Source organism: Brassica napus, chromosome C2, assembly GCF_020379485.1.
Source record: "Brassica napus cultivar Da-Ae chromosome C2, Da-Ae, whole genome shotgun sequence".
In the NCBI taxonomy this organism is placed as follows: domain Eukaryota; kingdom Viridiplantae; phylum Streptophyta; class Magnoliopsida; order Brassicales; family Brassicaceae; genus Brassica; species Brassica napus.
Genome location: NC_063445.1, coordinates 22,864,277 through 22,879,233, shown reverse-complemented (window position 1 = coordinate 22,879,233; position 14,957 = coordinate 22,864,277). Strand labels below are relative to the sequence as shown.

General features: G+C 34.9%; 1 pseudogene; it reads right to left on the bottom strand.

Annotated features, from left to right (window-relative positions):
• Window positions 1-7,081: 7,081 nt before the first annotated feature.
• On the bottom strand, window positions 7,082-7,944 carry LOC106418089 (annotated as a pseudogene).
• Window positions 7,945-14,957: the final 7,013 nt, after the last annotated feature.

Sequence of the window (14,957 nt, the reverse complement as noted above, 5' to 3'; positions counted from 1 at the left end):
ATATAAAGAACGAAGTATATAAGAAAACTCTTTCTTATTAGCTTAAGAAAATAACTCAAAACTTAAGCTCTCACAAACTCAATCTCTAATCTCACAAGTTATGCAACAAGTTTGCATCTTCTTATATAGAGATATGATATTTCTTTTTCCTTTAAACTTAACTTATCTATATAACTCTTAGATAAGATAATTTTCCTATTTCGAATAAGTTTAGTTTAACTTGTGAACCAAGTTATCTTCAAGATTAACTTCAACATTCTCCCCCTTAATCTTGAACTCCATTTTCTTCAGATCTTGAATTCCAATAAGCTCCCTCATCTCCTTGAATTTGATTCTTCCCAAAGCCTTTGTCAAAATGTCAGCTTTCTGCAGGCTACCTGCGATGTGCTCCACCTCTACTTGGCCATTGTCTACACACTCTCGGATAAAATGGTAACGCTTGTGAATATGTTTGCTTCGACCATGAAACACAGGGTTCTTTGTGAGAGCGATTGCTGACTTGTTATCCAATCTTATTGTCACCTTTTCACTTGCTTTCTCGAGTATCTCTGCAAGAAGCTCTTGCAACCATATGGCTTGTTTTGCTGCTTCGGTGGCTGCCATGAACTCGGCTTCACAGGAAGATAGAGCAACAGTCTCTTGTTTGGTTGAGCACCATGTGATCAAGCATTCGTTTAAGTAGAAGAGATGACCAGTTGTACTTCTCCCATCATCAATATCCACGTTATGTGAGCTGTCTGAGTACCCTACTAACTCGGAATGTCTTGTCTTCATGAATGTAAGACCATAGCTGAATGCTCCTTTCAAGTACTGGAGTACTTGCTTTAGCGCAGCTTGATGACTCTCTTTCGGTTCATGCATGTACCTACTCAACACACCAACTGAGTAAGACATGTCTGGTCGGGTGTGAAGAAGGTAACGTAGACATCCAATTATTCTTCTATACTCTTTCTCATCTATGTTTCTTTCTTCTTGAGCTTTTGACAACTTCAAACCTGCATCCATAGGGCTTTGAACTGCATTGCAATCGGCCATCTTTGTTTCTTCTAGAATTTTCTTTGCATAACCTTCCTGCTTCAGCATAATTCCACCATTAAATTGAAACACCTCGATTCCAAGATAGTATGTTAGAAGACTGAGATCACTCATATCAAACTTTCTTGACATCCCTGCCTTGAACTCGTTAATCATCTCTATCTTCGAACCTGTAATGAGGAGATCATCTACGTATACTGCCACAAGTAGTAGGTCATGGTTCTTTCGCTTTCGATACAGAGAAGGTTCCTTGCTGCACTTAACGAAATCAAGCTCTCCAAGAACTTTGTTTAGTTTCTCATTCCAACCTCTAGGAGCTTGTTTTAAGCCGTATAAAGCTTTATTAAGCTTATAAACTTTGCTTTCACTTCCTTCTATCACAAAACCTTCTGGTTGAGAGACATACACGACCTCTTTGAGATAACCATGTAAGAATGCGGTTTTAACATCTAGGTGATGAACTTCCCAATCGTTAGAAGCAGCTAGACCAATAATGAACCGTACAGTTTCTATGCGTGCAACAGGGGCAAAGACCTCTTCATAATCAATTCCATGTCTCTGAATATATCCTTTAGCCACTAGTCTTGATTTGTGCTTGCTTATACTTCCATCAGAGTTCCGTTTGATCTTAAAGACCCACTTAAGTCCAATAGGTTTTGCTCCAAGAGGAAGATCAACCAGTTCCCAAGTATTATTCTTTACTATAGATGCGATTTCCTCCTTACATGCATCTTTCCATACTTGTTCTTCAATGGCTTCACTGAAATCCCAAGGTTCATCGTTAATGAGAAGTAGTAATCTCTCTCCTTCTACATCAGCTAGGTATACATAGTCATCCAAGTAGCCTGGTTTCTTGCTTATCCTTGTTGATCGTCTAAGCAGATCTTGTACTTGCTCTGTTTCAGTCTCCGATGGACTTTCTTCCTCTTCTTCGATGTCTTCTTCTTCCATACTACCATCGTTGTTCTGTTCTTGTTCCAATTCTTCTTCTTCTTCTCGTAAGCCATTATTTCCATACAAACCCAAAGATAACTTGAACATACCCGATTCCTCATTGTTCTCGTTTGTTGTAGTGTTCCACTTCTATCCTTTGTTCTCATCAAAAACAGCATCTCTACTTACCACTACCTTTCGAGTTACAGGATCAAGTAACCTGTATGCCTTCGATCCTGGTTATGTGCCTAAGTGCACGAGGGTTCTCGTCCAGTCATCCAGCTTTCTCAGGTGTGAGCCATCTGTCTTTGCGTATCCTAAGTAACCAAACACGCGGAGATGATCGATGCTTGGCCTCTTACCCTTTAAAACCTCATATGGAGTTTGTGACACCAAAGTCCTTGTTGCTACTCGATTTATAAGGTATGTAGAATGTCGAACTCCTTCTCCCCATAGATAATTTGGTACATTCATGTGCTTCATGATGCTTCTAGTCATCTCTAGCAACGTTCGGTTTCGACGTTCAACTACTCCGTTCTGCTGTGGAGAGTAGGGTGCGGTAAGATGTCGGTTAACTCCTGTTTCCTCGCAGAAAGTCTTGAATTCATTCGATGTATACTCTCCTCCTCTGTCGGTTCGGAGTGTTTTGATTGATTCCCCTGTCTCAGCTTCCACCATTGTCTTAAAACTTTTAAACTTCTCGTATGCTTGGCTCTTATCCTGTAGCAATATCGACCACATGTATCGACTGTAATCATCAATGAGCACAAATATGTATCTATTTTTCCCGGCTGTAGGTGGTGTAATGGGTCCACATAAGTCCCCATGAATGAGCTCGAGTTTTTGGGTAGCTCGGTACGAGGTTGCACTTGGGAACGAACGCCTTGTTTGTTTTCCAAGTAAGCAGGCTGTACACGTTTCATTTTCAATGCTCATGTTTGGTATACCTATAGCCAGTTGATTCTTCATCATTGACTTCATTGTGTTTGCTCCAATATGTCCTAACCGTGCGTGCCATCTACTGTAATCACTTTGAGCAGCCAGTTGAAAGCACTCGGAATGAACACTGTCCATAAGGACTTTGTAAAGTCGATTCTGTGATCTTCTAGCCTTGACAATGAGCTTTCCTTCTTTATCATGGAGTGTAAGATGTTCTTCTTTCATCCTTACTTCACATCCCGCTTCTGTGGCCTGTCCAAGACTGATGATATTGCTTTTGAGATCCGGTATGAAGTAGACATCAGCGAGTAGTTTATGTTCTCCGGTTTGACTCATAAATAAAATAGATCCTTTGCCTTTAATATCGATTCTTGAGTCATCGCCGAACCGAACCTTGCCTGTAACACTCTCATCAATCGTTTTGAAGTAATCTAGCATACCTGTCATGTGATTGCTTGCACCGTTGTCTAGGTACCAAACTCTTTTGTTGTTGGCATTGGCTTCAAAATCCTTTGGTTTCACATTCTTTTCATTAAGGTACACTACTTCGTGCATTAACAACTTGTCAGCTTCTTGAGTATCATCATTCTTCGTCTCACTCTTCGTTTCATATGCCTCCTGGAGTTTTAACAATCTGTCGGGACAGCTGGAGGCAAAGTGACCGAGTTTATCACACCTAAAACACAGAATCTTTGAGTAGTCTATATCTCTGTAAGATCTTCCGCGACCTCGACCTCGACCATAGAAGCGTCCTCCTCGACCTCTGCCTCTATAATCTCCATAGGATTGAGTATTTGGTGTTTCCGAATTAGCGTACATTAGTTTGGTTTGATCACTCTGACCTTCTTCTTCATCATCATGAATTCTCTCTTCATAGGCTTTTAGACGACCGATAATGTCTTCAAAGCTTGTCACCTTTAGGTCAAGCACCTGTTCTAGAGAAGCTACCATGTGAATGTATTTTTTCGGGGCAAACTCTTGAGAAACTTCTTCACGAGTTTGATTTCTTCAATTGCTTCTCCTAGGGTAGATGATCTTAAGGAAATTTCGGATAACTTGCCGACAAAGTCATCGATGGTATCGTTGTCTTTCATCTTCAAACGATCGAATTCAGCGTTTAATGTTTGTAATCTTGCTTCTCGGACCCTGTCTGCTCCTAGATGGCGAGCTTTGATGGCGTCCCACACTTTCTTTGCTGTGTCAAGTTCTCCAACTTGTAAAATAAGAGCTTCGGGAATGGATTGGAAGAGAAGAGCGATCGCCATATCATTCTTATCTCCTTCGGCTGATTCATTCTCAATGAATTCCCAAACTTTGTGAACCTTGAGAAGTATCTTCATCCTGATTGCCCATACTGTGTAGTTTGTAGTAGTTAGCATAGGGCACTTTATCGAGGATGATGATCCTTCTATTGGTTTGTTAACGATAGTCGAGAGATCACCCATGGTTGTCTTCAAAACTAATGATACCAATTATTGTTTCAATCACAAGATATAAAGAACGAAGTATATAAGAAAACTCTTTCTTATTAGCTTAAGAAAATAACTCAAAACTTAAGCTCTCACAAACTCAATCTCTAATCTCACAAGTTATGCAACAAGTTTGCATCTTCTTATATAGAGATATGATATTCCTTTTTCCTTTAAACTTAACTTATCTATATAACTCTTAGATAAGATAATTTTCCTATTTCGAATAAGTTTAGTTTAACTTGTGAACCAAGTTATCTTCAAGATTAACTTCAACAGTCGGCACATGGTTAATGATATTTTCTTTTTTCCATTCAGTCATAGATAGATATATCTTGTAGGAAGTGAATTAAACAACAACTGAAAACATATCAGTAAATCAGTAACGTATCTCACGCTGAAACAAGACTAGACGAGGCTGGTCTTAGTAATAGACTATAGGCCGGTTTTGAGTTCCATTTGGTTTGAAGAAAATCAAAATAACTTATTATATATGCATATCCGTAAAAACGTATTTGGTTGGCTCAAATTTATTTTTTGTTTGAATTTGTACGTACTTGATTGTTAATGTCAATCATTGACACTATAGTCTAATGGGTAGGGTTGGACATTTTATCCGTTAAATTTGATTTGATTCGTTATTCGTTTCGATTAGACTCGAAAATTCCGGATATCCGTAAACCTTCGAAGCAAAGCAAATACCAAAAATCAATATCCGTTAAAATCGAAGCAAATCACAAATATTAAAATTTTGAGAATCAGATATCCGATCCGATCCGTAATATATATATACATGTATATCTTGATTATATTTAAGGTTTTAAATGGTTAAAATTATATAATTGTTATTCTAACATATGATTTGATAAATTATTACTTATATAAAAATATTACATAAAAGGAAATGAATAAATTTATGACAATTATATTTTTTTCTTAAGTTTTGTCTTATTATAATTGTTAACTAAGTTTAAAAAATTTATAAAATATGTAGATTCACTATTTTTTTAATTTTTATCTTATATATCATGAAAAAAAATATTTTACAAAACAAATTTGTATCAAATTTTTAAGATTATTTGCATTAATCAAAACATATGAGATATTCGTAAGTATTCGTAAATATCCGCAAATATCTATTTATTTTCCGGATATCCGTTTTTCCGAATATCCATATTTTTTCCGAAGCAAATCAAATCGAAAAATTAGATATCCGTGACATACGAAGCAAATCATAAATACCTTCAAAAATCCGGATATCCGATCCGTGTCCAGGCCTACTAATGGGGGTTATAGTTCTTCATTTGAGCATAACTAGAAAACGAATTAATGATTGCTGGTGAATTAAAACATATATACTAATGTTCAAAGAAGTTTCACGGGACCGGTGATCTATGTAGTATATTCTAAGTTCCAAGACGCGCAGCACATACACATCTATCTGTAAATATTTATGATTGCATGCATCAAACATTACTGGTACGGCTTAATTAAAATTTTGAACAGCTGTATGTAATATGAAGTGAATCATATGGTATGAAAGTACAACACGTCTTTGTCCTCATACCGTACATTATTTCTGGCAACTAGAGTAAAAGTCATGCGCCAGCTTATCATGTCGATGCAGAGCCGGTCTTGAGATTTCGGGGGTCTGTGACTGTATTTATGTAAGAAATTTCTTTTTACAAATTTGAGAACCTAAAATTTTTTTTCGGGGATCTATTTGTATGTAATTTTTTTCAAAAAATTTGAGGGTCTGTTGCGAATGTTTCACCCAGAACCGGCCCTGATGTCATGGATCTTTTTGTGTATTCTTTTCTTTTGTTGACGTTCTTAATACAGATCACATATATGTGCACTACAAAAAATGGAACGTCAAAAGAATTATTCGTCTTTTTCAACTGTTGTCCTGAGATTTACCTAGTTACCTACGTATTTTATCATAAGATGGCACCCAAATATATAGATAAATTGATGCGTTATTGACCAATAAGGTCTGGCTCACTCAACTGTTTATAATGGCTCAAATTTCGTAGACAGGACAAAGACCTAGATTCGTCACGAATGTCAAAAACACAATTGAATCTGTCTACGAAAATTGTTATGGTTTCTTTTTTTGTTTAGTAGTAAACGTTTGAAAAATAACCAACTTTCTATATATCTCGAGAAATGTTATCGAACATATATCTCGAGAATTAGTTTATGTTGATCTTTATTCATTCTACGTGAGATATATAAATTCTCTTTTTTTTTTATAACCGTAGCGTGTGATCCCAAAAGCTTTCTAAGTCCAAGAACTAATCACTACGAAGCCGTAGGATCTGCGTTTTCTTACCACTACATGACATATATAAATTCTAAATTCACTATTAAAAGTAATCTATTAAAATTGGTGGCAAAGTCAATAAATCTTTCTTTGATTAATAATTTAGAGCTGTGTTTCCTTTTTGGTATTTGTATCTCCGAGAAAAACTGCCGGCTTTGGTTTCGAGTTTGTATCTCACTTTGATAATAGTTTAAAAAAAATCATACGAAAATAAAAAATGTGGGATTATATAATCTAGTGAAATTTTATTTTTAACCAGTAAAAATGTCGTGATTAAACAAAACATATGTATCACCACCGACATAGGTTACAACCAGAGACTTGTGAATTGTGATGTATCATTTAAAAAGAAAAAAAAAATGAATTTCACTTCCTTTATTAGCTTACAACAATTTAAAAAAAAAGGGAGAATTTTGTAGGTATAAACATCTTGTGCAATTTTGCTGATACTCTGCATTTCTTAACTAGACAAGAATGAATGCATAAAAATAATTATATTACTAGTATGTATAAAAAGCTTAAATAAATCAAAGAACTAATCTACGATGGATCCGAGCAATAATCTGAATACAAAGCTATGTTTCTTCCCATCCTTCTTCTTCTCTCTGAACCGATATTGCAATGGAGAGGAACAAGAAGAGACTGAGAAGATGAGTAACAAGATGACACCGACGTGGAAGAAGAAAATGATGAGCAGCAAGATGCTTCCTTCTTAGCTACGTTTTTAGTGTACTCGTAGTACTCTATAGATATCTTAGAGAGCCTTTCAGTGAGACATAAGGAACAGATTCCAGGAGACTGTCTATGTTTCTTGTGCTTCTTGCATGAGAAGTTATTGACTGAAATGGAATTTGATCTTTTTTCTTGAGGGTTCTTTGATTTCATTGCTCTATTTGATCTTTTTTCTTGAGGGTTCTTTGATTTCATTGCTCTTCTTGTTCTTCTCGATCCACTAGCGATGAGGAAGATGTTTGCCATTGATTAAATCTTGTGAGCTTTGTGTTATTTTCTGTTTTGGTTATTTTTGTTTTGCCTTCTCGTGATTGTATCTAACTATTTATAGCTGCTTTGTCTTTGTGTAATTAATGCAAAGCTGGTGTTTGAGTTTCCATGAAGGTTCCGAGATCATTCTCATATTTTCTTAATTTTTTTACATTTTTAAAGAGGCAAAAAAAAAAATGGTATGATTCCGAAACTAAGATTTTTTAGATTTTTTTTTTATTCACAAATATAGATTTTCTATATTGTTAAGGTACTTTTTTATACTTTTGAAGAACATTAATTGAGAATATTTGAATTGATTAAATTGCATTGGTGGAAAGTTATTGGAAATTGTATCATAAAGTAAAAAATAAATTAAATTATAAACATATATTAAATTCTTAATAAACGTGTATACTCTAGAAAATCTTACTTTCGGGAACAGAGGGAGTATTTTTCTTTGCTTTTTTCGTCTAAAATTTATATAGACAGTGATAACATTAATACAAAACCAATAATAGATTTTATGATCCTCCCTCCGTTTCATAAAGATAGTTTTTTTTAGTGTTTTCACACATATTAAAAAAGAACATTAAATCACTATAATAAATATAGAGAAATACCCTACAATAGCACTAAAAAAGTTTTGGTCACAAAAATAGACCACAAAAAGGAAAATGACCATAATGTTTCATTAAAGAGGTAAATATACATTTATACCCCTAGGTTTAACTAATCCAAACCTTAGAATTTAGAGTTAAGGGGTAGAAATTTGGGACTGAGATTTAAATTTTTATAAAATAAAAAATAAATATTAAAAATTTTAAAATAAAAATTTTAAAAATAGTTTCAAAAATTATTTTCGAATTACAAAAATAAAATTTGAAAAAAAAAATAAAAAACAAATTTCGAAAAAAAAAATCAAAAAAAAATTATAAAAAAGTTCGAATTTGAAAACATATAATCTAAAACTATAAAAAAAATTTCCTTTTTTTTTTTAAATTTTTTAATTTTTTTTTATTTTTTTAATTTTTTTATATCTAGGGTATTAGTGTCATTTTACCTATTAAATGAAACATTTTGATCATTTTTCTTCTTATGGTCTATTTTTGTGACCAAAACTTGAAAATGGTCTATTTAGGAGAATTGCCCATAAATATATCGTTTATGTAATTTTTCAATTTTCAATAATTTTTAACCAATAGTAACTCAATAAAGTTAATTAATTTTCTTGAAAATCACAATTTTTTCATAGAAAATACAAAAAGCCTATCTTTGGGAAACAATTTTTTTTTCTAAAACATCTAACTTAATGAAACGGATGGAGTATTTGTTTTTAACTAGCAACACAATAGTAAAGACACTGATAAAAATGTTTATATTCTAATTCAAGTAACACTCAGAATCGATGTTTCAAATTTATTAACACTTAAGATAAATAGAGATTTTGTTAGTATATGTGAATGAAAAAAATGCTGGTTAAGTAGATGTAAACATTATTAATTCTGACCAAACTTTTTGTTATATTGTTATTTGTTAGTTTGGTTTAGTTATGAGATAGACGGCTTAGATGCATTTAAGAGATCCGGCGGTTCCTAAAAGTAGGTGAGTCTCTGCCGATTATCTTGGGGCCTTTATATAGCTAAAAATGTGTTCCAATGTCAAAGTACCTATCTGGCTGTCTCTTTCGCCGTGTCGAGACTGTCAATTACTCGTGACACTTGTCAGTCCATTATTCTTCAGACGATCATTCGTGATCATAACCCCATGTCTTACTTTATTTCAAGTATATTCTTTTTTTTTTTTTTGAAAAAAGCATTTATTTCGATTATTCACACTTCTAAATTATTATTAGAAAAGTCGTCTCCAAAAATTATAATCTATACTATTATTTGCGTATAATTTTTCGCGTTCGAACTCTCGCGTTAAAATTTAGAATGATTAATATCGATAATACTATTAACTAATAAATATGTTTATTTTTCTACAATTGATCATAAATTAAATATTAAATAAGTATAATAAAAAAAGGAATATGGGTTTTACGAAAAGGGGAAAAATATTTTCTCATTATCAAAAAGTTAGAAACGTGTTTTAAATAAAATACTTTTTTGTTTTAGAGATTGTGAAAAGCTAAGATTCTTCTAAACTTTTATCAACCTTAAATAAATACTCACGTTACAAGATTAATGAATCTTCATCTATGATGAATTACAAGTATATTATGAAAAATAAATTCATGTTAATAATGTAACATATATATTTTTTAACCATTTTAAACATCAAAATAAATAATTAGGTTTAAAATAATAAAATTAACAACAAATCTATTGTAATAACAAAATCATAACTATTACCTATTTTCTTTCCGAAAATTTAAAGTTTATTAAATAATAAGATAAGTCTGTACATATATATTTATTGAATAAATGAAGAAAATATTAATATCATCTAAATTAACATATTCTTTTTAAATTTGTATCTAAGTTATCATAAAATATTTTATTTATGAAATGTGTTTCTGCTCCGAAATCTTATGTTAAAAGTTAATTGGTTTAAATCATCAAAACTCTTAAGAATATTTTGTCACTATATAAATAACCATAAATGTATTATGGGAGAATTTCATGTTTACCAATTTCATGGTACTATTATTTATGTTTAGCACCACTAAAAGGACATTTTCAAAAATACATTATCCATTAAGTGGCTTTTCAAAAATACATTATTCATTAAGTGGCAAAAGACTCTTATACCATTGTTCTCTATATATATAATAAATAATTATTTAAATAAATAAAATAATAATAATAATAATAAAAATAAAAAATATGTTTCTATGTTTTCGAATTATACTTTTTCAAATTCGAACTTTTTTATAATTTTTTTTTATTTTGATTTTTTTTTAGATTTTTTTTTTTAGATTTTTTTTCAAAATTTCTTTTTGAAAATCAAAAATTATGCTTGAAATTATTTTTAAAAAAATTATGTTTTTTTTAAGTTTTTATTTATATATTTATTACAATCCTAAATTTCACGTTCCAAAAACTCTACCTCACCCCTCAACTATAAATCCTAAATATAGATTAGTTAACCCTAATGATATAAATGTCTTTTACTCTTAATTAAAAGTGAGGGAAAAATGGTTAGTGTAAACATAAAAAATGGTAATATAAATGTGATATTTGTGGCAATTTCCCATGTATTATAATAATAAAATTGCCATCACCTATTTTTCTTTCATAAGAGATTCAAATTTAGAAGACAGTAAGATAAGTATGTGTATGTCTATTTATAGAATAAATCAAGAAAATAATATCATTATCTCAGTTAGCTTATTTTAAGTTTTTCTTTAAGTTATCATAAAATTTAATTTTGAATTTATCTTTTATTTCTTTTGTTCTTATTTTGATTTTTTGTTTCCAAAATTTGTTTAAATTATCATGAAAATAAATAAGATCATTAAAATAACCTATCATACTAATCTTCAAATTTATAATGCATTTACTAATAATTTTTTGTAAGATAATTATACCCGCATGCGCGGACGAAACACCTAGTATACTACTATTTATAGAGAAAAGACTTGATTGATTATCCTATATTATAAACCAAACACAGTTATAGACGAAAATGTGAGATAACAATTGAACAATTCGAGATATATTAGGTATCAAGATATGTATGTTACGTACTGAGATTATGAAGTTCACGGAACCCGTAAAACTTTTGAAGACTAAAAACAATCAAAAGTAAGTGGATTTCAAGAACCGGGGCTTCTAGCTCTGGTGGTAAAGGACTCACGGCTGTGAGTTCCGCCACCTGAGTTCGAAACCCGACCACTGGAGAATTCACATGCGGAACCCCCGCGCCCGAGACCGAAGACCGTTCGCGGTGAGCCACATGGTGACGTCCTGGTAGCGTTTTTGCTCATTTCGGTCTCTAGTCTGGACCACTACGATGGGGCCAGGATACTCGGTTACCAAAAAAAAAAAAGTGGATTTCAAAATATTTTTAGTATATTTTATTTATCTATTTAAAAGAATTTATATTATTTGGTGTTAATATTGTACTAATGTTATCGTTATATAATGTGTTTTGTATTCTTATATTAAACACAGCAATATAATAAACACAACAATGTGTTCATTCTATTAAAATGGGTGAAATTGCCTAATCATCCTCTGAATTTTGTTGGACATAATGTTGTCAAAAAAAAATTGTTGGACATTAATTTCACAATTATGGATATTATATTGCGGGCCAAAAATGAATGTGCATGTGACAATTGTTTCGTTTTGAAATTTGGAATTTTGGGCAAGTGTGAAGCCCATTTTGAATAAATACTATCTCTGGCGTTAAAACCACCGGCCCCAGAATACGCATGCTCCGCCGATGTCTCCGGGCTCAGTTCAGTGCATTCATTTGCGTGCGATTGTCAATACACAGTGTCGTTGAAATTAAAATTGTATTGGTTTTTACTTATCATAATTGATTTTCTTTTGTTTGCCAAAACAGAATCATAATATTATCATATTTAAATAGAACTTTATTTCTAGAACGAAAGTAAAAATCCAAAAGCTAATAAATTTTAGCATAAAAATTTAATCTTGAATACGATCTTTCTTTTATTTGGCAAACTATAGGATCTATTCTTAGAATTCAAGAAACTTAAAACCAAAATCCAACCAAATTATTTTGTGAACTCAATAATCGATTGACCATTGACCAACCTTGCTTTTGACAAATAATTTTGTTTAAAACAATAGCGATGACGGTTAGGGTTTAGGCGACTCAAAGGCGATTACCAGATCTGCTCCGCCCTCGTCAACGGCGACGGATCTCAAGGCCTCTGGTGACTCTTAGGGACGAGGGAGACTAGCAAACACTCTTCTTCCAAATCTCCTGCCCCTTGCAGCGCTTTTTTGGATTTCTTTTTAGTTTTTGGCTAGCAACCCCGATCCTTATGAGTTTGGTCTCTGGTGAAGTAAACAATACTAAAAATGGGTCGAACAGAGGCGTTTATTAGATTTCGAGATGAGGTTACAAAGGTGGAGAAAGTAATGGCAAGCCGGAGCTCGTGAGAGCTTAAACCGGAAAAATACAAATAGCAGAGAGATGATTGTACGGACAATAAACCCTAATCTCGCCGCTAAGTTTGTGTAGCCCAGTGTCGATGATCGTTCTCCTTTGCTTTCCTCTCCTTTTATAGTCTTTATCCGATCGACTTAACCTAATTCATTTTTAATTGATTGGGCCTTGTCGGCCTTTCGGGCCTGGCTAGTGAATGCTCGTCCCGAGCTGTTAGGTCAATCACGCTCTATCTGCTCTCTGTTCGACTAAAAGCCGTCTATAGTCGAGTCGAAACTCCGAATATCGGCTTCCGAGCCGACGACTATTCGGCTTATCGGATTGGGCCTTTTGTTCGATGGGCTTTGTGGATGGGTTCAATCCATCCCCAACAGTAAGTCCCCCCCCCCCAGTTCATCGATGAGTCGAGTAATCGATCTTCGATGAATTTGGTGTTTTTAGTTCGGAGAATAAAAGACTTAATCCGAGCAAATAACCTGAACTGACGTTATCTTGAGGTGGACGGTTGTGATTGCTGTTGAGGAATCGAACCGATATGATCGTGAGACAAACGTTTTTCTGTCGAGAAAACGAACCGGCGCGTCTGTCGGTCACGCGCCAATAGGGTTTAGGCCCATTTAGGCCTTACTAGGCGTAATTATTACGCCTTGATCCCAGCGCTTGCCTTTTCCTATAAATAGCGCACCCCTCTTCGCTTCCTCTCACTTTTCTCCGCAGCATCAAGGTACTTTCTCTCTCTGCTCTCCTTCTCTCTCTTAATTTCTTTGTTAGAACTTCGATTATCCAAGATGTCGCTGTCCCAACGGTTAACTCGGGATCAAATGAGGAAGAAAGTAGCGCTTGCTCGGGGTTCTTCCGAGGATTCGGAGGATATCCATCATGAAGCAATGGTGGATACGGGGAACATGGATCTAGCGCAACGTCTCCTAGTCTCGGAGGCGAGGGAACAATTCCGAGATGACGATGATGGTCAAGAGGCGGTCGACATCCTGACCGTTCCGATCAGTTACTATCCGGGGAACATTTTTGCCGAGGAGAGTCCATTGGAGGCCTGGCGGATTCGACCTTCCGTCGCTGATGGACAAGACTGGCCGAACGTCGAGAAGACGAAGTCCACCGTAGAGTCGGTGGAAGCTATTCTCCGAGATCTCAACGCGCACGGGGTTTCGTTCATAATTCCGAAGAAAGACAAGAGGCCTTGGTCACCGCCGAGAGGTTATCAATGCGTCTACGAGTCGTACTTTCAGAACGACACAAAGCTGTGGTTTCCGATTCCTCGAATCGTCACAGCTTACGCATTCCGCAGGGGAGTTGCTCTGAGTCAGTTGATGAACGGCTCGCTTCGTCTGATGGTCATTCTGTCGGTGATCGCGGCTGAGGCGGGGACATCGTTGAGCGTAAGATCGTTCGAGGAGCTGACTTCGGTCTCAATTTCCGATGATGGGCTAGTCTCGATGAGAATGCGCCCGAACTACAACGTGGTCACCGGGTATCCGACCAAAACCTCAGATTGGCAGCGTTCGTACTTCTATGTGAAGTCGAATAGGTCGGCGTTTGAGGAACCGCCGAGATCTAGTTATCGTGTTCTTTGGAATGCGGAGATGGGTATAGCATACTGATTTAGTGACCACCATCGCGCGTACTCATCTGACGTTTTGCGTTTGTTGTTTTTTTTTTTTTTTTTTTGCAGTTGGTCATCCGAATCTTGCCACCTACCCAGAGGATTGGAAGAAGAGTGCCCGAACTGTCGCGTTGCAGAGACATGATCATTGGGAAAACTTTACTCGGGAGAGGATCCAAAAATCTATCGATAGAATTGCCAATCGTGAGTTTCTACCCCCCTTTTCTGTTTCCGAGCAAACAATCGATAACTTATAAGTTTTCATTTTTTTTGCAGAGGATTGGATCTCGGATTCGCTTCCCCACATCAATCAGTCGACAATGAAGAGGTTGTCGCTTTTCACACGAGCTGAGCAGAAAGAAATTAACCGAGCCAAATCCATGAAGCAATTGCCAGATCTCAGTCTTATTGTGGCCGGGAAGATAGGTGCCAAGAAAAGTGCTTCCGGAAGCAAAGTGGGTCCCCCGGGGACAGAGGTCGCTGCTGCTGCTCCCGTTGCCGCCGAGCAAGCGCTCACTGGCGGCTCTTCCCAGAGAAAGAACTCAAGGAAGAAGAAGAAAGA